The sequence below is a fragment of the Pinus tabuliformis genome, chromosome 4_1 (genome assembly GCF_031772625.1).
Source record: "Pinus tabuliformis cultivar Carrire ecotype Pingquan chromosome 4_1, CPIR1, whole genome shotgun sequence".
Taxonomy (NCBI): domain Eukaryota; kingdom Viridiplantae; phylum Streptophyta; class Pinopsida; order Pinales; family Pinaceae; genus Pinus; species Pinus tabuliformis.
In genome coordinates this window covers 868916673-868940608 of record NC_142303.1, presented here as the reverse complement: position 1 = coordinate 868940608, position 23936 = coordinate 868916673, and positions in this window count along the sequence as shown.

Here is a 23936-nt window from a genome sequence, read left to right as displayed (position 1 = left end):
TTATTCCCCATGTGTAAAATCTAAGGTGAACTAGATCACTCTCTGCCATCTCTCTGATCATCACAAAGTGGAGTGACTTATCACCCGACTGAATCCCTAGATCCCATAACTAGATTCGCTGTGAAATAGTCTTGATGACTGCAATAACCCTCCTATTCCATATCCTTTCTCCCTGTATGTAATCAATGTATATACTTTGCATGTCTTGAATCAACCAGGTGAACTCAAAATTTCCTTGGACCTGCCATACCAAATCGTGAAATATATGATCTTGCAAACTAAAAGTGCACTTCGATACTGCCTAGAGTCCAAACATATGCCTATAGATGAGGTCTACCATCCACTGCACCTCATGCTCATATAATTCCTTAGACTGTCTCGCTGAAGTGTATCATGTAGCTCCCTCGCAATCACCTCCCCAAATGTGATCTCAGGGGTGGAACATATGCTACCTTGTGTTATATTCTTTCCATGACTAGCCCAAGTAGTTAACTAGGGGTTAGAGGGGGGTGGAGCCCCCCCTTCGTTGTGACGATTTCACAGTGGGGGCGGAAGCCCCCCCTGTCCAAGGGGGTTTGAGGGGGGCGGGTAGGCCCCCTCTACGGGGTTCACCAGGAATTTGTTTTTGGACCCTATATTAGGTTGGATGGACCTACCTATGCTTTTGTGCATGGTTTTCGGTCCATGGTTTTGGACGTGATGGTTTTTGGTCCATGGTATTGGATGCTTCGACATGTATAAATATGTATTGTAACATTGAAAGGAACATAATGAAAAATGAATTTGATAGTCCTGGTTTTGGGATCCATGGGGAAATCTCTATGTATATGTGTTATTCTCTCGCATTGTTTATTTTATGTGTTTTAGAATTTGTATGCAGGTAATTTCTGTACGGGGTTAAAACCTACATTTGGTATCAGAGCTGTTTTGGCTTCAAGGGGACGCCTTTATTGCTGAGGGGGTTTCACTCGAGCCTGTGCTAGACCATGTTCAGTGGGAGATATGCGGGATCGATTCTGGTGGCGAAAGAAGATGACGAGTAGTGGAAAGATAGAGATCGAGAAATTTAATGGTCCGAGTTTTGAGTTGTGGAAACTCAAGATGGAGGATCTATTGGTGGATAAATATTAGTGGATTGTGATAGATCCAGGTACCAAACCAACGGGAGTGTCTGATGAAGAATGGAAGAAGTTGGATCAGAAGGCAAAGAGCACAATATGATTGTGTGTCTCAGATTTAGTATCGCTGAATGTATCAAGGGAAGATATGGTGAAGGATTTGTGGGACAAGTTAGGGACTTTGTACCAATTTAAGTCTCTTGTGAATAAACTGTTCCTACGGAAAAAGTTTTATAAGCTAAGGATGAAAGATGGAGACTTGGTGACAGAGCATGTGAATGCATTTAATATTGTGGTAAGTCAGTTATTATCTATTGATATTAGAATTTCAGATGAAGATAAGTGCATCAGTTTGTTGTGTTCTCTGCTAGATTCGTGGGACAGTCTCGTTATTGCAATAGGTAGCAATGCAACTGCCTTGCAGTTTGATGAAATAGTCTCATCCTTGCTAACGGAGGAGATGAGACAGAAAAATATGGAGAGCTAGAATGGTGATGCCTTGTCTGTACGAGGATGGTCCCAGAACAGAAACAAAAATAAGTCATCGAGTGGGAGATCTAAATCTAGAGGGAGATCTAAATCTCCAGGAAAACCTGTAAAAGTGGTGTGCTAGAAATGCGGAAAGGAAGGGCACTAAAAAATGGAATGTAAATCTAAAGCTCCTGACAAAGGAAAGGGATCTGATGATGCTCCTTCTGCAGAGGCGAAAACCACCTCATATGAAGGTGGGGATGTGTACTTGGCTTCTTCAAGTACACATTTAGATCATGAGGCATGGTTGATTGACCCAGGTGCATCCTTTCACTTCACTCCCCATAGAGAGTGGTTCTACGAGTATGAGAAATATGATGGCGGTGATGTCTTCTTTGGGAATGAGAGGAAGGCTAGAATCGTTGGTCGTGGAAAAGTCAAGTTGAAGTTGCTAGGTCAAAGGGTTAGAACACTTTCTGTTGTTTTGCATATTCCTACATTGGCCAGAAATCTGATTTCTGTAAGCAATATGGATGATGCAGGTGTAAAAATAGTGTTCGAGAAGGATACCTGTAAGATGGTTCGGGGAGCACTGGTATTGTTTCGGGGAGTTCGGACTGGAACTATGTACAAGCTACAAGGTAGCACTGTTGTTGATGGGTGCAACAGTTCTGTGGTTCCTGAAAGTGGAGTAGAGAATCTAGTGGTCTCTGGAGAGAAGACCATCCTGTGGCATCAAAGGCTTGGACATATTGGAGAGAAGGGCCTTCGAATACTTCATGGTAAAGGTATGGTAGAAGGTATGATTAATAGCTCTCTGGATTTTTATTTATGTGAAAATTGTCTACATGGGAAGCATAATCGGGTGAGCTTCCCCTATGGTGGTAAGAGGGCGAAACAAATATTAGAACTTGTGCACAGTGATGTGTTTGGACCTGTGAAGGTTCAATCACTAGGTAAGTGTAGAATTTTCTCTACAAATCAGCTAGCTCACTGATTTCATGTAGAATTTTCACCTGCAGATCCAATTGATATATTCAATGTACTAAAGCATAATACTAGATCTACATCTACCATAAACTTAGCGGAAGCTTAATTGAACATGAGAAACATCAAGCATGAACAGATATAACTGAGAATGATAAGTAATCAACCATAACAAATAAGATATAACTTGGGGAAAGCACCAGCCTAAAACCAGATCTCTGTATTATCAATCAAGTGGAAATCCTCAACAACATACAAAAAGAATCATCTGAAAAGCTATCCTACTCTCTCTGTACTCTGATGATGTAGCTCATGGACTACCTAGCCCTATATATAAAGGCTGCACCTCAAGTCCAAGCTCCTATTTCCTTGCGTAGTTTTGATTGGGGTCCAATTACAAAACACATGTAAATTGGCCTGATCATACCTGCTGTCAACCTCAGGTCCAACTACACAATACTTGAGGACTCAAATTCCTCCTACATGCAAGAAATACTTACTAGAAATATCCTAGCAACTGATAGAACATTGTCCCTCCATCTGATCTCAACTGGGTCTTTGTCTAAATTGCCATGCATCAGTGATCCATGAGAGAATACTCAGTTATCTGAAACTAATAGTTGTCACATGCATGCAAGCATCAACAAATTATATCTCATTAATTTAACAACTTGTTAAATTAATCTAACTAAAATTGACTAAGTTAAACTAAGTAGATTGATCCTCTCAATATAGAACTCATCCTTAATTCCTTAATCAGTGGATCAAATCAAGGACACATTCCCCAATTAGTGGAGAAATAATTGCATGTTCTCACAAAGACTTCAAATTTTCTTTTCCTTAACTAATTAACTCATGGAGAATTAATTAATTAATATTCCAAACTGCTGGTAAGACCAAATTCGAATTTACTTCCTATAGATAGACCAGGGACCGCTATAAATAGGAATCCAACTTGAACTACTAAAAATAGAAATTCTATTTTTAGCACTTCCATTTTTCATTCCCTGCTGCCCAATCCAGCACTGATGCCCAAATTGCTATTTTTAGCAATTTCTTGTTGCCAATTTTCAACAGTAAGTCTGTGTACTATATATCATTTATATATGACTTCTCATGGAATACATGGATATATTTCCTTAAGAAGAAATCCGAATCCTTTGACAGGTTTAAAGAATTTAAGGCTCTGGTGGAAAACCAGATAGAGAAGAAGATAAAGGTGTTGAGGATAGATAATGGTGGAGAGTTTTGCAGTAAGGAATTTGAATAATTTTGTAAGAAGTGTGGTATAGCATGGCAGAAGACTACTCCATACACACCTGAGCAAAATGGAGTTGCAGAAAGAGTGAATAATATGTTGATGGAAAGGGCATGAATAATGCTCAGTAGTGCCGGGTTAGGACAAGAATTCTAGGCAGAGGTAGTGGAGACATCATGTTACCTGGTCAACAGATCACCTTCATCAGCATTGGAGGATAAGACTCCACATGAGGTATGGACTGGTAAGAAACCCTCTCTTTCACATCTGAGGGTATTTGGATGTGATGCATATGTAAATGTTCCAAAGGAGAAAAGAACCAAGTTGGATAATAAATCTGAAAAGTGCATCTTTATTGGGTATAAAGATGGTTTAAAGGGTTATAAGCTTTGGAACCCAGTAACAAGGAAGGTTGTGTACAACTGAGATGTGGTGTTCAGAGAGGTGAAATATGTTATTAAACATGAAGTCCAACCAAAGGAACTTGAGAAGATAGAGTTTGAGCTTAAGGAGGAAGAATCAAACTCTACAACAGAGGAGGAATCAGAAGATGAAGAGCCACAACCTCCAGGTGTGAGAAGATCAGTTCAAGAAAGAAGGCAGCCAGAAAGGTATAGCCCATCTACTTTCTATTCAAATTTTTCTTTATCTATTACTGATGATGATCCCAAAACTGTGAAGGAAGCAGTAGATTCAGAGGATGGAAAACTCTAGAAAGAGGCCATGGTTGATGAAATGACATCTTTGCACAAAAATGAGGCATGGGATTTGGTGGAGTTTCCAGCTAGAAGGAAACCCATTGGCAGCAAATGGGTGTTCAAGAAGAAGACAAATGCAGAAGGAAAGGTGGAGAAATACAAAGCTCGGTTGGTAGCAAAAGGTTATTCCCAGGTGCCAAGAATTGATTTTGGTGATATTTTTTCTCTTGTTGCCAAGGTAGCTTCTATTAGATTACTTTTATCTGTTGTTGCTGCTTTTGATTTTGAGGTAGAACAGATGGATGTGAAGACAACATTTCTTCACAGGGATCTAGAAGAGGAGATCTACATGAAGCACCTAAAGGCTTTGTAGTGAAGGGTAAGAAAGAATTGGTATGCAAGTTAAAGAAGTCTCTGTATTGGTTAGAACAATCACCAAGGATGTGGTATCAGAAATTTGATACATTTATACGGGGACTTGGCTTCACTAGAAGCAAAGTAGATCACTGTGTGTATTTTAAATTAATTGGTGACCATGTTATTTATCTGGTCTTGTATGTGGATGACATGTTTCTAGTTGGAAATGACAAAGAAATTATCCAGGATTTGAAGACCCAATTATCCTTCAAATTTGACATGAAAGATCTTGGTGTTTCAAACTATATTTTGGGCATGGAAATTAAAAGAGATCAAGCAAAGAGGAAGCTCTGGTTAAACTAGAGGAAGTATGTTGAGACAATCTTGCAGAGGTTTAAAATGCAGGATAGTAAACCGGTGAAGGTTCCTATTCTTGTAGGTGTAAAGTTATCTGTTGAACAGTGTCCCAAGACACAAGAAGAGGAAGAGTACATGTCCTGTGTTCCATATGCAAGTGCAGTCAGTAGCTTGATGTATGCGATGGTCTGTATGAGACCAGACATTGCACATGTAGTGGGAGTATTGAGCAGGTTTATGTCAAAACCAGGGAAGGAGCATTGGACAATAGTGAAGCGGGTTTTAGGTATTTGCGTGGCACTAGTGATTATGGCTTGTGCTACTAAGGAAGACCAGGATTGGACAAAGTGTTGGATATTAGTGGCTTTGTTGATGCAGACTAGGCTGGAGATCTAGATTAGAGAAGATATACAAGTGGGTATGTGTTTAACCTATTTGTAGGTGCAGTCAGTTGGATGAGTAAGAAACAATATGTAGTGGCACTATCAACTATAGAGGCAGAATACATGGTAGCAACTCATGCAATCAAGCAAGCAGTTTGGTTGTAGAGATTGTGTTCAAGTATGGGGTTAGTACAGGGAGCTATAAGGATAGACTGTGACAACCAAAGTGTAATTTTCTTGGCAAAGAACCTGCTTATGATTCAAAGACAAAACACATTGATGTTCAGTATCACTTTGTGAGGGATATGATAGAAGAAAAAAATGTGTCGCTGGTAAAGGTGGGCACTTTGAAGAATACTGCAGATGCATTGACAAAATCTATGAGCTCTGAGAAGTTCTCTTGGTGTAGAGAAACAATGGGCATTGTAGGGCTGGATAAATGACTAAGATCCCCTGTGGCCCCCTATGGAAAGAAAACAACAAGTGGGAGAATGTTGGGTTGTGTTATATTCTTTCCATGACTAGCCCACATAGTTAACCAGGGGGTTGGGGGGGCGGGTAGCCCCCCTCTACAGGGTCTGGGGTAGCGCCCCGGGAATATTTTTTTTTCGACCCTATATTAGGTTGGGCAGACCTACCTATGGTTTTGTGCATGGTTTTTGGTCCATGGTTTTGGACGCGATGGTTTTCGGTCCATGGTATTGGATGCTTCAACATGTATAAAATGTATTGTAACATTGAAAGGAACATAATTAAAAATCAATCTGGTAGTCCTGGTTTTGGGATCCAGGGGAAAATCTTTGTGTATATGTGTTTTATGTGTTATTCTCTCGCATTGTTTATTTTCTATGTTTTAGAATTCGTATGCAGGTAATTTCTGTATGAGATTAAAAACTACACCTTGTTAGTAAACCACACCATCCATAAGCCTGTATCGATAGGCTCGTGCACCCACCAAATGTCCCACTTGGAGAGTCTCCCTCTTGTCCATGACAAATGGTGTCTCATCCAACTGCTAAGGGTGAGCCTCCCATGTACTGCTGCCTGTACTGAGAGTATCAAAGAGCAGAAACCAAATGCTCTGCGACTGTAAGAAATATTGGAGAGTGATGGGTGGGTAGGTCCCCAAAGTTATGATGAAGAATTTGTCTAGATAGCGAAGAGTAATCCTATTGATGTGCCTCTCTCTGCCTTAGATTTGTTGATAACCTAATTGAATAATTGTATCAACTAAACATGTCATCATCAGATTCTCAACAACATCCTCATCCATCTACGGTGATCTGCTCCTAATGGTACATCTAATGTTCCTGCCCATAAGTCTCCTTGCTGGCAATCCTCCAAGAGCCCATAATGTCGCACCAGATTCCACTGCATACCACCAAGTATCCTTGTACCCAATGTGATGTGAGTCACTCCTCCTACTCCTCATCTCAATCCAACACACTACGATACACCACAATGCACCTCCATGTCCACATGCTAACCACTTCTCAATGTTGGATGCTCCTACACATCCTTGAACATCATGGCCTAAAGCTATGATAGTGCACTTTGGCCAGCATCTAACTAACATCATCGTTTCCATTGTCATGTCATTATATCCTCTAGTGAATGTATCTCCATAACCTTGGGTAAGTGGACGTCCCCTCCTAATCCTCCCTGAGAGATATAACATGTGAATATCCCTAAGTACCTATGGGCATGTATCGAAGGTGTTGCTCCTTAGTGACCAGTGTTCCCCATACATCCATGGGAATTCCTTCTCTCCATATAAGGAACTATCTAGTGGCCTATTGATGCCACCTCCTCTGACAACCTCCTGCCAAGGTACAACAATAATCCTATGCGCCCACACATGACAAACATGCCAATAAAACTCATGGAATCTTCGGGTTCCTTTGTCAGCTTGACCTGTCATGGGTGTTGTCCAGAACTCTAGGGAGAATATGAAAATGTGGGTGAGTCCAATCACTGGATCCACTATCCTAATTCTACCCTAACTGAACCAATTTGTGGAGTAGTGGAGAGTCCCACCTCGGTCCCAACAATTATCTAGCCCTCGAACCCTTCTGGGAAACCATGATTGTTGCTAAACTATGCTCCTAATCATGGATGTATCCAAAAAATTAGTCAACCCTATTAGGTACAAACTCAATACCTCATGCACCCAACCCCATGAGAGGTATCAAATGCAAGAGTCTCCAAGTACATAGCAAGTCCATCATGCGAGTGTTTCACCCTACATAACTCATGTCACCTTGTCTTAGTAGCGTGGTCATCATATACAAGCTGTCTATGTAACCTAGCCAATCTTCCTGCAACGTGAAGAGGTAACCTAGCAATGCTGCAAGCCCCATCTACGTAAGACTGAAGAGGGATAGTGATGTGAAGTACTACATCTCTGCTGGCTTCTTGGGCATCTATTTGCACCCCATCAGTGGCAGGTTTGACAAATGATTTCCTATCCTTCTCTATCATGGGCATAATAGGAGTCTCGAGTTTTTTATCCACAAGTATCTCATCGAGCATAACATCCTCATCTATCTCATGCTCCTTAAGGTGCTCTCCATGCTGTTGTAGGTAGTTGTTGTTTGGGAACTCTATGAAAACCTCACTAATGGATGTGTCTCCCTACACCTCCCTAATCTACTGTGGGTTTCCATCAACTGAAAATTCGTACATGGTCTTGGACACCTCATCAATAGATACCTCATCAATGGATGGCACCTCATAAATAGTGGACACCACATCATCGGATGACTTTATAGGTGTATGATCCACTCTCTTTGTCAAGGTGTCAACTGGTGCTATTAGAGAGGTCTCCAACAATGGTGACTCCTATGCCATACTGGGTACATCAATGTGCCCCTCACCATCCTGCGTGTCCTCCTTCTCAACCTCTTCTTCGATATTATGACATCTAAATCTGGGTCTTCACCAGCAGAAATGCATCCTGGTGTCATCCTCTAACTGTCCACCTCTACATGATGGTCCAACCCATAAACTATACTTCTCCTTTTCCTATTCATCCAAGGAATGGGGCGTGGTAGGATGGTCAGACTAAGCATATATGTGAGTGTTGTACTGTTGGGATGAACATGTATGTACTTGGATTTTGTTTTGGTTATGTATTAGTCATTGCATCCCCTCTAGAATATATTTCTTCTTCCTCACCAATTGTTGGCTTTGCCTCATCAACTCCTCCATGATCCATCTACCCCCTCCCCCCTCCATGGGCCACAACTGGCAAAGATCATGATCTAATACCAATGTAATATTCCTAGGGATTTTTTACAGTAAATAAAAAGCAAATAAAGACATAAAAACCATGAAAATCGAGCACATGAGTCATTCCATGAAATTGCACCAAAAAATGCATTGTTGAGCCATTTTATTATAATAAGAAGAAGGTAAAATGAGGTGTTGGAAAGAGTGCACCTTGGCTTTCTCAAGGCAAGCTATCTAAGCCCAAATGAACAATAAGTAGTCCCTCCAAAATCTATTGATGCTCTCTGATGGCTCTCCATTGAAACTGCTAATAAATATGCTGCTAGTTGTAAAGATTTACTGCTAGTGCCTCCTCAGGTGCTCGGAAAATTCTGGGAAAATACGCTGCTAGCTGTAAAGAACTACTGCTAGTGCCTCCTCCGGTGCTCAGAAAATTCTGGGAAATTAACTGTGGGCTCTCCACCAATAGCCCACAAAATCCCATGAAGGAATTGGCCAAATGTTGACCTTGGAATTTTGGCCCATATTTCCCCTAGCTCCTCTTGCTACTAGCTGAGGTGGGACCCCTGTTTGACCCCTCAAATATTCCAACAAAATTATTCAAATTTAGATAGATATCCTTGTCAAAAACCCCAGAAAAACTAGAAAAAGTTCACTTTGGATTTGACCCTCCAAATTCAGCCCCAAATATCTTGGCCCTCCTCCAAAACTAGGAAACTCCACTTGTAGCAGAAAATGATGTTTGTTGCTCCAAAATGATAGCAATCTCTCCACAGACAACCTCCAAATGAAATCCAAACAACCCAGCTCTTAAATCCTTCTCTCAAGCTTCCCAACAATCAGCTCCACCAATGACTGCACAGTCCTGGGACAAGTCTATGTAGGACCAACCAAAGAAATTTGTCTTGCTAAGGAGGGGCACTCTTAGCCCCATAAATTCTCTTCCTTCACCTGCAATTTGGACAAGAAATTGACCAGTAATGGTATAGCCTCTAATTTTAGTAACTCACTTCACCAAATGGTTTTGTGTCTCTTCTTCTACGTCTAGGCTGAAGCTAAGGCAAGTCAAACCACCTGAGACTGATCCCTCAAGTCTCCAATAAATCGTGAAAATACCTCCCTAGGGTGGCACTCATGGTCCATCGAAGAAGAGGGTGAGATTTCCCTTGGAAACCTCTGGTGCTAAACAACACTTGTGACTTAGATGAACAACTAGAGAAATAATGCGTAAATGTCAAATTATCAAAAGGGTGTCCAATGTTTCTTTCAACCCTCTATTTATAATTGTTGCCTCACCTTTCCTTGTGGATCCCTCATCCAAATGTTTTGACCTCCTTTCTGCAAAATCGATTTTTCCTCCAAGGGGTGCGTATTCCATGAGGGTTTTCCCCCACATTCCACTAATATTGAAATTTTCGATTTCTCCTATGTCCCATGTACCAAAATTTTCTCCAATGCCTAGATTTCAAAAGTGTGTTATGCTTAACACTTCCCCAATAAACTCAGTTAATCCTGTTAAATAAAAAATCAAAATTGGGGATATCACAATTTCCATGGCTCAGCCTCCTCCACCTCCACATCCACCTCATAACACTCGTGGACTAGTAGTTGAGGTAAAAAAAATTATTCATAATATTTCAACATTTTTTTAAAGTTACATGTACACTTGCTAATTAATTTGTAGACTAATAATAATTTGTCTTTGCCATTATGTACATAGGCCGAGATGCAGAGGGGTGCCGATGCTACAGTTATCTGGACATATGAGGGGAGTGTCGGGTATGGAGGCATTGAGCCACATGAAAAGGGGCACTAAACCCAGATTGATTAGACCCCTGTCCCACCTCACTTCCATTTTCACTCGACTAAGCCACATGTCGGGGACTATTTAAATGAACAATTCAAAATCATTTATTTCCGGAATGTTTATTTTGTAGAAATAATGTTCTAACTAATTTGACTTTGAATGTATTATATTGCAGTACCATATTATGGACACTCACTCTATGCAGTGGAAGACATAAGAGTTCTAGAGGCAATACTTTCTAGAGTGGATCATAGATAGTTTATATGTTTTTAGGCCCATTGTACCGCAAATTCACCTATGATGTACATACTTCGTATGTTTTCATACATGGATAGTTTATGGATGCATGAACATTATTTAATTTTATGGATTCTTATTATTCCAGTTTGTGGATGTTCATGTATAATGTAATTTGTATATATTTTCATATGGATAGATTATTATCATACGTAACTAACAAGATAACAATTTTGACTTCTCAAGAAATAAATTAAGAAAATAAGTACAATCTTAGACCATGATGCAAGTCACTTTGATACTTAAAATGAACTAAAATATATGTGCATGGTCCAATTAAAAGACACAAATACGATTGAAATGCATTTTAAATTCAATTTTAAAATATGTCTTCAACTAGTAATGTTCAACTAATAAGTTTTATTAAATTTTATTTCTTTTGAGGTAATCTATAAGAGATTAGTTATAATATATGATGTAAGTCATATGTATTGGAATTTAATATACCAAAAACCAATTAGTGATATATTTTTAGATAATTTTATATAATTTTATGAGTTTTCCTAAATTTAGATGGATATCCAAATCTTTCAATCAATTCCTTAACATAGGACATTTAATTAAGAACATTCAAGAATTAAAATTTCACAAAATAACAATTTTGAATTCTAGTTTCATAGACTAAGGAAATAAGTACAATCTTACTATGATGCAAGTCACTTTGATAATTAAAATGAACTAAACCATATCATGTACATCAATTTAATTTTAAAATTGTAGAAAGTGTATTTAGTGTAGTCAATGTATGTTAATTTAAACAATTAATAATATATTTCTATAATTTTATACACTTTCCTAAATTTACTTGCATATGCAAGTATTTCAATAAATTCCTTGTCTTAAGACCTTCAATTAAGAATATTCAAGAAGTAAAATTTTACAAAATAACAATTTTAATTGTCATTATGGCTTGAAGAAAGTGTCTTTTAGTGCACAATTAATGTATGCTAAATTAGAATGATTTTAAAAGATGTGATGTAAACTACATATAAGTTTTATTCTATTTTATTTAACTCTTTCCATGTTTTCTATCAAACTGACACATGACATATTTATTAATAACATAAAAATATTTCAATGCTTTTCATAACCTATATAGACCTATATAGTTGAATTTCCATTTTAAGTAAAATAATATTATATCATCTTGGTTGTTATATATTGAAATGGATTTTCAAGAAATCAAATGTACGACATCTATATATAGATCTATAAAATTTCTTCCATGCTTAACATGAATACTATACATGACATTTAAAAAATTTAAGATCAAAATTTTTAATTAAATCAAAATATAAATCCCCATTGCTTCTAAATTTTAATGTAATTTTAGATCTATGAGGTTCACATACGGATCTTATCCCAGAAAATAAAACCTCCTTGAAATTTGGTGTAGTTTAGAAAACTTAAGCACCTCAAGGAAACTAAAGCTTATATAACATATATGTACACCATTATGAATCCATCCTAGATAAGAGGGAAACATTTCTCTATTTAAAATTACAAAATTGTAAGAGTGTTAAGCTATCACATTTATAGATTGCAAAAATGATACATTTGAGATCTCTTATACTAGATTAGATTACACTTGACTGCTATAGACTTAGCTTCAAGGCTTTCCATTTTCATCATCTACTCATCTGGCTAATGGCTCATAGGAATGGAGGTTTCCATAATATGTTCATGGTCTGATTTTGTCAACTTCCATCTCTTTTTTTCACCTTTATTTGTTTTGATTTCTATGATATTGATCTGAGCTACTATGACTAGATGATTATATTGACAAGATATATATTTAGGCATAAAATCTCTATAAATGATGTTATCATATTTTTTATAACCATCTCAAAAAAATGGCCCATCACAACCATTGCACCAATTTGGTATGGGAATTGTCAATTTTCATATGGCCTCACAAACCTACTTTTCAGCTATGTGCATCACATCAAATAGTAGGCCACGTTCTCTTCATTTCCTATGGGGGAAGTGATAGCAAAAACATCACCTACAACCAAAATAAAAAATATGTATTAGTTAAATACATTCAAGATATCAATTTATAAATGAAACTCTTAATGGTAGATGGGCCACATATCTTCCCTTACAAGATTAGAGACTCGATCATGATAAAGTGAAATAATGTCCTCTTCATCGTGCATCTCTTTCCATGTCCGAATTGGATAAGGTCCCCTTTGATTAGGAGGGATCCATCCTTTCACATACGCTTTTTTTCATAGTGATCAAGTCTACATCCATAAACACCAATGTAAAACTCACAAAAACATGTGAGTTTTCTTGTCTCGATGGAACACATTTCTCCCATGTCTTTGCTTCACACTGAGTGTAATTCCCTTGTTCCTTCTGTAGTATTAAAATACCACAGAATGAATCTATTCACATCGCAAAGTTCAACATTACAAAAGAACCTATGCACAAGCCTAATATATTCGTGATCTTTATGTCCTAAATAAGATCTGCACTAGTTGACCACCTCTAGTGATGATTTGATTTGATGTGCCTCATGACTTATTTGGTACCTCCTAAGGGCTTGCTTCACATAAGCACCCACACCATCATGCTCACCCTTTCCATGTCATGTTTCAAAGTAGCTCCAATTATTTGAGTTTTTTTCTTCTTGTGTAGTCAGCTGAACCAATAAAAAGTGTGTGCTAAATTAAACTTCCCTGCACAACCATTTGAACATATATAATGCTACCTGAATAATATGTCATTTTTTTAATGATTCATAAATCGGGTCAAAGAAATGTTGCATTAACAAGGTGTCATGCTCATGATCATCACTAATGTAAAAGTGATACTCCTTAATCACATCACATGACTTGTCAATGTTATCCCTTCCATCAAGTTTCAATTGTGCACGTCTGTATAGAATATGTATGAATATGGCCACTTGGTCTAAGTGATAATACTCACTTTGTATCTTTGTCGAAGGAGAAGATGTGTAATTCTCAGCAAAGTCCACCACTAATAAGATTGTGCCTAGCTAAATACTTCGTGATAATTCTTAAATAAATATGCTGTCCACTTGAACCCGTGCGAGTGTTTGATATAATTTATAGATATGGTTTTGAAACACCCCCATGAATCGTGAAATAGGAATCTCATCCTCAGCATAGTTGATCCTCTTAGGCACAAGATTTGAAGATGGGTAATTTCCCATGACATACTCATATTGATTCCATAGTCACAGTGACATCTGACATCCCATATTGGTTGGGATTAATAAGAAAGTTCCTATGGAACAATCCCAAATCACCACATTTAGTGCGCATTCTCCCACCTATACATATTTATTGTATAAAAACTCTTCTGGTCCCCTTCTGCACAACATTAATGAAACAAAATAGGAGGAGGAAGATCATCGTGATAGTTTTTCTTGTAAAATTCCATGAAAGTGTAATAATTACAATGAAATTCAACATGACATCGATAAAAAATGTGTCACGGATTCTATTTGGAATAATAAACTATGGCTTCAATTTTTGAAACATCTTTATGGATATCTTCACATGGTGATTTCTTTCCTGAATATCCTCGAATAATGCAACCTCTGGGATTTCTCCAATGTGCTTAGCGTGTTCCTCATACTCACCTTTATCTATGGAATGTTTTACAACATGGTTTTTATCTGGAATACCATGAGAATGCCTCTCCCAAAACTCTAACACAAATGTTCTTATTCTTGCTATAATCCTGTCTTGGTAGGGTTTCCTTATGATAAGATCCAAAGAAGCAGATTCATCATTTTCATTCACTTGAACCCTGAATTTGGTATGCTTGTGTAATTTTTTTCCTGAGACATGGAGCAATTTTGACATTGTTGCCAAGTTTTTTTTGTCTTGGTGTACTTGGTGCAACAATAGCTTCCCTCCGTGAAACTCGAACATCAAGTTTTCTTGATTTTCCAAACATAATGAATGCCTTTGATATATTTTCAGTGACATTCTTATGTGTCTTTATGATTTTAGCATCTTGGACCCTAAAATATTTGTGGCATGTTTTAGTTTCTTATCTTTGATCAACCCATGTATTATTTGAGCTTGTACAACATCTGAATGATTCTCAAAATATGGTTGAATGATGTTATTGGCATGGTCTCTAATAGTGCAAGTAGGGATAGGCTCCTTGAGGTCCCCTGCTTTTCTTGAATCCAAATATTTTGCAAATGGTCCACCCCTTTATAATACATTGAGAATCCCTATTATCCTATTAACTTGAGAGGGAACAATTCATTCTTCTAGTGGTTGATCACCTTGATAGGGATAATATGCCTGTAGTGGTTGATTAGATTGGTGTAGCACATATTTCTTCCCTAGTGATAGTTTATCAACTTGATAGGGCACATGTTCCTCTAGTGAATGATCGGGTCCATAGGGCACATCTTGATCATCATCTGGTTGGCCAAATTGATGGGACACATATTCTCCCTCATGTGGATGTTGAATTTCCATCCCTGCATAACTAAATATAAAATATAATGTCTAGTGAATCATATTCACAAGATAAGTGAATAGCAGATCTAGATACACATGTTTATTTAATAAATAACCATAGGTGGAAGGAATTCATATGTTTTGATAGTAGGTAGCTAGGTAGCAAAAGTTGACATGGACCTGTTAGCTACCTATACCAGTAGGTTTCATATTTCATGATTGGCTATGGAAGGTCCAAATATGCTCTGCTTTGATGATTCAAAGATCACATATTTCCTAGGAATTTTTGATCGGTGCTAATAGCTTGGTATGGACTCAAAGTTTTGATGGATGATTCAACAGTTTAATCTGGATCATGCCATGTTTTCAATTTTCAGTTATAGAATAGAGAGAGGAGTCTGTCCAAAATGTTCAATCTTGGCAGACAAGTAGTTCAGGTAGAGAAGAAAAGGTTCCCAACAGCTTAATCTGGGACCTTGGAAGAGACAAGGGTAGAAGTAGATAGAAATAACAAAGAAAAAGCCAAAGAAAAGAAAAGGCAAGTAAGGGTCTGCAAGTTCAAGTGCACCCTCCAAGAAGAAATAAAAAATGCTAGACAAAATAGTTGGGTAGGTAGTGGTGGTTGCAGAAAAGGCTACTTTCACCATTGCAGGCGTGGTGACTATGATTACCAAGGCAAAATCTATCAAGTGACAAGGTGTACATATTCATCAAGTTGCAACAAGGACCATGACTAATTTCCCTCATTCCCCTCCAATTTCATTTCTAACATTCCCCCATCAGCTAAGATTCATGGAAAAGACTAAGGTTTCATGGTGGTTCTTAATTTTTAGAAGCCACATTTCTTGTCTAAAAATCTTTTCATTTTGATATACTCTCAAAACCAAGTTTGTTTCACATAAACTTAAATGGTTTCCCCTCCACCCACCCCCTCATCCATATTAACTCTAATTCTACTATGTAAATCCCCTATATTACCTTTTCCCCTATTACTACTAACACCATGGTGTATAAACCCCAAGCATTATATAAATACCCACCCCTTGGTATTATAGCCAATAAGTCTCAAGTCAGGGATCAAATGACACCAGGTCATGTTGATGAACCTATGCCAACTACCCCTTCCCCTTCATGAGCTAATTCCTCTATTTTAACCCCTTTTTGCACATAAAAAACCCCTAAAAGGCCTAAATTCCCACCTTCACCCGCTTCAAAGAGCAAAAAACATGAGAAACCCACTTTCTGCTATATAACCAAGGTTAGCGCATGCAAATTGTTTTTTTTTTGAAATACATTGGAAATTCGTTCAAAACATGTTTATATGCCTCCGCCCGTTTCCGTGTACACTGGCCATCTCACCTCCCCGATGACCGTTAGATCAGGCCCTCCAGATCCGACGGCCTTGATCGTGTCAGAGTCCTTCCGACGTCCGCGGGTTATGCGTACTATCTCCCTGTCACGTCAGTCATCCGACCACCGTCCGATTATCCGCTGCAGATCCAACGGCCGCCATGACGTCGGAGCTCATCCAATGCCCGAAACTTACCTCCCGACGGCCGTATTTTGAGTACGTCACTCCGCTGCCACGCGCCCTCACCACAATGCGTCGGAGGTACAACTGACAAATACCGCCCCCGTACCGGAAGCGGTGCGATACGAAACCACTGCCGGTTTCCGGTTTCCTCATCCCGCTCGCTTACGCCCTCGCCGCGTCAGCAACCTGTCAGCGCTCCGTCACCCAGGTACGCTGTCTCGTCATTCCCTTGTCCTGCCATTGGTCCACCTGTCCTGCCATCTCACTGCCCCTGTGGACCAACCAGACCCTGCCACGTCACCCGATGACGTCAGCATGACGTCATCCGACCTTGACCCCACCAATGACGTCATGCTGACGTCATCGCAAAAAGGCGCCAAAGTATTAAAATCTATATTATGGCCAAAAATCGCGTTTTTACGTTCTTTTTCACTCATTCGTCGTTATTTCTGCCTCATGCGCTCGCGTCCAAGTTTGCTGTCAACCTGCTAAATCGACCAGCAGACCTCCGGAGTACGAGTTCAACCTGCATATACGACCTTTTGCTCACTATTTTACCAGGTATTCTTCATCGTTTGTCCTCTGTGCGCCTGCAATTCTCTGTAACTCACTCTGGAAGTTTAAAGAAAGTTAAAACTTAGAAATTCACCAGTGAATTCCTCGGCAGAGCCTTAAATTTCCAACTACCACCTCGAAAAACACCAGCCGAGCTTTGTTCTACCTACATTCTGTTGAAAAACTAGGTTCTGTCTGCGCAATCGTGGCAGGCTCGGTTAAACCAAATTTCACCATTGAGAGAGACAAGGAAAAGCCAAACATTGGTCCTAGTTGCTATAAATAGCATTTAAACAGCTGTAGACTCTGCATTCACCCTTTTCCTCAGACATTTTCATTCTTTGCAAAGAGAACTCTGGTTGTGTTACTCTGCATAGTAACACAGTCCTTGAAGCAAACAGAAATCCTAAAGGAGAACAATGGACCCCCCTGTAGCTCCTATAGCCCTAAATGTAGCTCCTCTGAATGCCCCTCACAAAGCATTGGACTGGAAAGCATTAGCTGACTTAGACTATAAGATATCAGAAGAAATGCTAAGCAGGAGCAGGTTTCATCTCCAAATACTAAATGAAATCAAAGTCCAACATCAGAATGGGACAGACATCTTGGGAATTTGGGATTCCTCTCTCCCAATCTTCAAGCTACCACAGGTCAACCAATTCCCAGAACTCATCCACTTGTGTGCTGAGTATTATGATGCATCCCAGAGGGCAGTGCTTGATTCTTCAGGCACAATTTTGTTTTTCATTACCCCTGAAGCCATCAGGGAGATGCTGCAGTTCAAAACAGATAAGAAGTTGGTCCCTCTATCACTAGCTGATTTGATTATGGAGGGAGCCAGAATGACAGAGGCCCAGATTACAAAACTTAACCAAATATTCATCAAAGCTAACACTGTGCAAGTCCCTCCCATCAACTATGTCTACCTCAACCAATTGGGCCTGGACCTTGCTGACATGATCAGTCCCATCCTGGGATATGATTCAGTGGAGTATGTGGATGAAACAGTTATGCACCTAATGCTCATGTTTTCCCCAGGAAGAAAACCAGTCTGCTATGACTATGCTACATACATCTCAGACAAGATGCATGAGCAGTTGATGAAACTATCAAGAGATAGGGTATTTAAATATACTTCTTACATATATCATTTGCTTTTATACTTCCAGCATGAGAAGTTCTCCTTCCCAATGAAAAGAGAAGATGCACAGGGAAATTTGAGATCGGTGGTGTACTGGACATCTGCTTTCCACCTCAATTTCTATTCTCCATACACCTATTGTGAGTTCATTGATAACTTCATTCATCCAGCCATGACTCTACTTTTGGGCTCACCTCCTCCCAGATTGACAGATGATATGCAAAGACTCCTGCATTTATCAAAAGCATACAACATTGGGGATTGGTACTTCTACCAGCACCACACCGTTATTAGAATATATGGGTGTGAGTTGCCCCCATTTAGACTACCCAGGTTTGTGCCCATGAGACTATTTGCCTTAGAATACTTCAGGCAATTTGGCTTTGTGGACATGTTCCACTTTTCAGGCAAAGGTAAGAAGGCACAGCTAAAAGTCAGAAGTCAACTTGGCCATTTCCTCTATAACGAAAGGGAGGAAGGGTGGAAGGAGGCAGATAGAATACTTGGGGGCCTTGGTCTCAAATACAGTTTCCTATGGAAACCTTATGACCCTAACAACTTCATTACCATGAGGAGGCTTAAATACAAGTTGTCTGCTTATGATCATTGCAGCCTTCCTCACATAGAAAAACATGCCAATCAAAGTAAATGGAGGAGAGGGACTTTAGAGGAAGCTGTTACTCAAGAAGAGCTTAATCAAAGAGCTCAAAGAAACATAAAGAAAATGGCTGACCTTGAGTTTTATTCACAGGTCAGCTCACTACCAAGCATACAAATTGGAGCAACAGCATCCTCCTCAACTGCCCAACAGCAAGCCACGAGAGTTGCTGGAAATATATCAGAGAAGGGAAAAGAAAAGGTGATGGAGATAGAGCAGCAGCAGCAGCAACAACAAAAACAGCAACAGCAGCAAGGAGAAGGGCAACCTGAAACACAGCAGCCCTTACACCAAGAAAGAGTGGTAGACACCCCAATTACCACTGAGCAGCAGGCCCAAAATGTAGAACACTCAAGGCCTGAAAACATTACTGATGCCTCGGTCCTTCAAACTCCACAGAAGGAGGACCTAAGTAGAAAAAGGGACAGAGAAACACCCATGACTTCATCCATCAACCAAGAGGAGAAGAGACAAAGGTTAAATGACTTCTCAGAGGAAGATGCAGCAATTAGACAAGCAATGGGTATGAGCCCACCCATCAGGGAAGCCTCGGTGAGTTCCTTCCACCAAGAACAAGACAGAGCCATGGGAGGGGAGGTCACTTCCTCCAGCTAGCAGAGGGAAGGAGAGGTAGGCATCAAACAGCAGTTTATAGACATCAAAAGAAGGAGTGAACCCATAAAAGTCAAATTATATAACCATTTGTTGAAAATGGCTCCCTCCAACCAACAAAGATTAATGGCTGCCTTTGATGTGGACGAAGGCAAGTTGACTATGAGTCACTTCATACCCACCGCACTCCAGCCACAATCTACTGCAGATTATCTCAGGACTAATCTAGAGGTCCTGGCCAAGGACATCCACCCAATGGATAAAATTGAGCTGCACAAGCAAACTGGTGAAATGGTGTATGCCTCCCTGGCAGACAAAACGTTGGAGAATTACAAATTAACGAGTAGCCTCAATGCTACAACCTCCCAACTAGAATTGGAGAGGGCTTCATCTCAGGCCAAGGACAACAGGATAAGATCCCTAGAGGACATCATTGTGGAAATTGGGCATAACCCCAAGGACATCAAAGGGATACAGGAGATCCTGAAACTAAGGGATGCTGACATGGCTGCATTAAGGAAGAAAGTCAAACTCCCAGCTACCATTCACCCCCAAACAGATGAGGTATCCCAACAAAGGATGGAAAAGGATGCCACAGATCTACTAATATCTATATATAAGCAGCTCCTGCAGACACAAGAGAAATTAGGAGAGTTTGAGGCCGCACAGGTGGCACTGCAAGCAGCACTAAAGCAAAGGGAAGAGGGCCAGACCTCTCAGCCTCCCCCGGTCATCAATCTTGAGAACACTGCTCCTACCACTGTGCCTACACCTCAACAAACTGAGCAAACAGCTACATCCACTTCAGCAGCACCTACAAGTACAGAACAGGCACATAGCCTAGACATGCAGAAACTAAGAAATGAGATACAAATCCTGGAAGCTCAAATGACAGAGCTGCATGAGACCAAGGAAAAGCTAGCCAAGATCGATGATAAATATGATAAATCAAAAAGAGAAGTGGCAGAAAAGGGCAGGGAGATCAAGGCCCTTAATGACAGGATCAAAGAGCTGGAAAAGCAGCTCAGATTGGATAAGATTGTATCTGAAGTCAGAGCAATGATATGGGCCAATATTGGCCAATCTATTACAAATCAATGGCAATACATTGAGACAATCCATGAGCAATTAGATCTCATCCCAAAAGCACAAAAGGAGGTCCATAGAGCAAGAGCTGCATTGAGCAATATGCCTGAAGTGGCCACCAGAATGATCAATGTACTCAATAATAGGACAAGCTCTCAGTTAGCCACCATTGGAATCACAAACAGAACTGAGACTATTCAAATGATCAAGAGGGTGCTTACTTTGAGAAATTTGGTGCAAACACTGGACAGAAGAACTCAGGATATGCACACTGAGGTAAACAGGTTCATGGAGAGATTTCAGGTATTGCAGAACAGAGGACTCCCTAGCTTACTGAACAGCGGAGGGAAATTATTCACCCATGAACAGTATGCTAAAAGAGTAAACATTTTTGCCTCAGCACAGATCAATGAGAAGGCCAGCACTTCAGAAGACATAGGACCTATTACAGGGCAGGATTTCTATAGTAAGATAGAAAATCTATTTTTTATAATGAATGAAATTAATCACTTGTTTGATGTAGCCCCAAATTTTTTCAAATATACAGAGGCAGAGGAAACAATGGAGGCCATTCTCAGGCATCAAATGCCTCCACAGGACTGGTGGGTCAAGGCAATTCAAATGATTTTATGAACAGCAGGCCATCCACTAAATTTCAGTTACAGAAAAAACTGAATTGTCATGCACAGGACAGTTTATTTCGGTCAGCAGGCATTTAAGACGAAAGCTGAGCCAACTCAGCAGAGCCCATAGCCAGCACAGCAAAGGGAAAGCTACAGGTGTCCCAGCCGAGAAAGACAGCGGAACAGCTCCACAACGCCTTATTCAGCATTGATGCGGATCATTCCAACCGACTCGTTGGATTCCCAAAGCTAAAATATCTTCTGACAAATGCAAAAGCATTTATGTTGTATTAAAGGAAGCATTAACTTTTACTCCGCTGTAATGACAAAGTTGGTGAAAAAGTTATTTCTCAGATGACTCAACGCCTTGATATTTTGTAAAGATGTTTTGTATTTATAGAGCCCTCGCACTAGAGATATGGTTGTTGTTGATTTCTCCTGAAGAAGCTCTTATGCTGTAAGCCTTTCAGAAGTTAATAGAGCAAAGCAATGGAATTTCTCGGATTTCTGAGGTGTTGGATGCGTTCTAGTGTCTGCTGATAACTACTGGATCCCTGTGTATTTCATCATACAATAAGTCTCTGTATCTCTCTCTGTTATTTAGTTGTTTGTTAAAATCCATGTATGTTATCCGTTTTCAATACTAAGCAACAAGGAAAAAGAATAGCTTTCAGGATTTATTCATTGAGTAACCTGAGTTCAATCTGCGTTGTTTATCAATGTTTTCTTCAGCTGTAATCTAGTTAAGTGTAATTCTTAAATGCTGCGCTTACAGAATACATCCTTCACAGTGGCCTTGTCTTAGGAATTCGACTTTTGCTCCTGTGCAGTGCTCTCACTTTCATTCCACCAATTTAATAGAAAATCCTTAATTGCTTTCTGTTGGTTGACATACATCACCATTTGATCTAGTTTGTCTGTTTAAAATACACAATAGGCCCTACAGTTTGAGCACCACCAAACCAGCGTATCAGATCACTTCACAACTTGAGACTCCATTGCCCAATGGTATTGTACTGTCTAAACACTGCATCATAAGACCTGAAAGGAATCCTTCAACCAAAACATAAACCAAAACCTGAGCATAATAGCTAGCCTAAAACACCATCATAACAGAGACAAATCATAAAGAGAGAGCCCTCTCTGGTTGCAGTTAGGCTAGGAACTGTAACCCAAAGATTGGTTAGTGGTTACCCCGGCCGTATTCCCTTGGGAGTCATAGGGAACAACCTGGGTGTTAACATTATTGGCGACTCCACTGGGAATTGCTTTAGGTTTTTCAATTACTATCTGTTTCCAAAGCTATCATCAAGCCCAAAACCAGCCAAGATGCCTTAGAATTGTTTCTGTTTCACAGTGACAGCTTTAGGGAAGAGCTAGATAGGGAATCTTCATCTCAGCTTTGAAACGTATAGAGCCATTTCAAAATCTTTATCCAGTCCTTGCATATATAATTTTTTTTTATAAAAATCCTGAAAAAACAATTAGAAACTGGCTCCTAAGAAAAATCCACGACACACTAGGGCAAATCCTGACCCTAGTCCACCCATCATTGTTGATAATCCAAATACCATCCGAAAAAACATTAGGAAGCAGCAAAGGCAGGACCAACCTGCTGATTTAACCCCTCCTGCAGTTCATCCCAACCCCATTTCTACTCCAATAAAGGTTCTTTTCCGGTCCACCCCTAGTTCCCTTAGTTCACCATCAACATCTCAAAATCCTCCTCTGTCACCTTCTTCCACCGCACATACTCTTTTAACCAGTTTCCCGCTAGCCATTCATCCCACTAACCCGGTTATGCCAGTGATCCCTGTTGTCCCGCTTGTTCCTATCAACCCTCTAAATCCCATAAATATGGCTAACAGGTATGCACCTCTGCAGATACCAGCTAATGCTGCAGCTCTACCTCTAGATTATCAGAGCAAAATCTCATATTTTGACTCCAATGGCTCTCTAACAGCTGTCCAGCATGCCAAGAAGATGCAAGACCATTTTGAGACCTATGAAATAGATGATGACAGTGTCCGAATGAGGATGTTTGTTCAAAGCCTTACCAGGGATGTAAGGACTTGGTTTAGATCCCTGAATGCAAACTCCATTGCAACTCCCAATGATCTGTATCAAGCCTTTACTACCAGATGGGAGAAGAAGAAATATCCCCTGCACATACTTGCTGAATATGAAACAATCAAGAGAGGTCCACAAGAAACCGTTCTGGAGTATTGTGCTAGATTCAACAATGTGTACAATGCAATACCACAAAACCTAAGACCTCCTCCTGATTTGGCCTTGTACAAATTCCCTGA